The sequence below is a fragment of the Hemicordylus capensis genome, chromosome 6, assembly GCF_027244095.1.
Source record: "Hemicordylus capensis ecotype Gifberg chromosome 6, rHemCap1.1.pri, whole genome shotgun sequence".
Classification (NCBI taxonomy): domain Eukaryota; kingdom Metazoa; phylum Chordata; class Lepidosauria; order Squamata; family Cordylidae; genus Hemicordylus; species Hemicordylus capensis.
This window is the reverse complement of record NC_069662.1, coordinates 31,780,548-31,782,582: the sequence shown is the minus strand read 5'-3', so window position 1 is coordinate 31,782,582 and position 2,035 is coordinate 31,780,548. Positions and strand designations below refer to the sequence as shown.

At 39.5% G+C, this 2,035-nt stretch overlaps 1 pseudogene; it reads left to right on the top strand.

Moving 5' to 3' along the window:
- The first annotated feature begins 626 nt into the window (after window positions 1–626).
- LOC128331212 (olfactory receptor 6B1-like) lies at window positions 627–1,560 on the top strand (annotated as a pseudogene).
- The last annotated feature ends 475 nt before the right edge of the window (window positions 1,561–2,035 follow it).

Below are 2,035 nucleotides of genomic sequence, written 5' to 3'. Positions count from 1 at the left end.
GTTTAGCCTCTATGCTTTCCCCCATCTCCACAAGACATGGAAGGAACAGGTGCTGGTGTAAGTAACTATGGATATAAAGAATGATTACAGTATTAAGGCAGCATGATGTGGGGCCTCCTTGACTTGTAGTGCCAAACCTGCATAGTACCACAGGGCACTTAACCTAATTCAAGTAAATCTTAACCTGGGAGATGGAATTGCAGAACACTGTACACAAGCTTTATTTTATTTTCCTTCTCAAGTGGGATATGTTCAACCTTGTTTTAAACCAAGAGTTTAAAATCCATAGACCTTTAAAATCCTTTACTTTGGCTTGAGTGTCTCCATATATTTTAGACCTAAATAAGTATCTTAAACTTATGGCCACACTTGAGTCAAACCTAAACATATTTAAGACTAATGAATTTCAATGGAACCTAAGTACATGATTAAATTTCTTTGTGTGAAACCAATGGAACTAAAAAATTCATCACCATGGCTAGATTCCACTTTTATATGTCTGCTTTATTGTATTTCCCCCCTCTATGTTGGAAATTGAAATTTAGTATGATTTGCCCTTTTATTCCTTAGGTCTAGAATTCCGTTGTTGGTATATACAGCTCAAAAGCAATAATAATATTTTGGAGATGGAAAATCAGACTATCATTTCTGAATTCATCCTTCTGGGGTTTCCCACTCAACTAGAGATCCAGATTTTTCTTTTTTGTGTTTTTCCCCTCATCTACATACTAACAGTCTTGGAGAATCTCATCATTATCTCAGTAGTAAAAGTTAACCAAAACCTTCATAAACCTATGTATTACTTTTTGGGAAACTTGTCTTTCTTGGAAATCTGGTATATCAGTGTCACGCTTCCCAAGTTACTGGTGGACTTCTGGTCACAGAGCAAAATTATCTCCTTCCACAGTTGCATGGCCCAGCTCTACTTCTTCATCTCGCTTATGTGTACTGAGTGTGTCCTCCTAGCTGTAATAGCATATGACCGCTATGTAGCCATATGCAATCCTCTTCGTTATCCAGTGATCATGACCCAAAGTTTATGCTTCCAGCTAGGTCTGCTTCCTTGGGTTTGTGGCTTCTCTATCTCCCTCGTCAAGGTCACCTTCATCTCACGACTGAACTTCTGTGGGCCTGGGGTCATCAATCATTTTTTCTGTGATATCTCCCCAGTACTCAATCTCTCCTGCACGGACATGTCAATGGCTGAGCTGGTGGATTTCATCTTGGCCTTGGTCATCCTTCTGATCCCTCTCTTTGTCACTGTCCTGTCCTACCTCTTCATCATCACTTCAATTGTTCGCATCCCCACAACCCAGGGGAAAAAAAAAGGCCTTCTCAACTTGTGCCTCCCATCTCACTGTGGTCATCATCTTCTTTTCAACAACTGTCTTCATGTATGCCCGGCCTAGAAAAATCCATCCATTTAACCTCAATAAAATAGTGTCCATCTTCTATGCTGTGGTCACTCCAGCTCTCAACCCTCTCATCTATTGCCTGAGAAATAATGAAGTAAAAGAAGCACTGAGGAAAAATGTGGGCTGGAAACCTCCCGTTAGATAAGCCTTGAGACTGAGTTCAAACATAAATGATGGAATAAGCTATCTTGTCCATTCTGGATGTTGTCGTAAATTAGATTTCATGTTCTATTGCTGATACTAATAGACCTTTAAAAAGTACACATTTCATTTATTGGCTGACATACTGTGCAATGTTACATGCATGTCAATCACAATATAACAATTGCACAGTTGTGAAAGAGCACTGATGTGCTACATACAAGAATTGTGAAGGGGCATGCTACATGCAATTGCTGGCCATTGGAAATCATGACTGGCAATTGTGCAACTGCATTTGCAAATTCTTGCATGTAGCACAAAAGCGCTCTTGTGCAACTGTGAGAATGTTATGTTGCAACGTGCATATAATGTAGCACTGTATGTCAGCCATTCCATTTAATGATAAGCAACTGAACAATAATTACAGAAACAAGAAGTGACTCTTGTACTAATGGGAAACGTTGCCTGAAATCATCTGT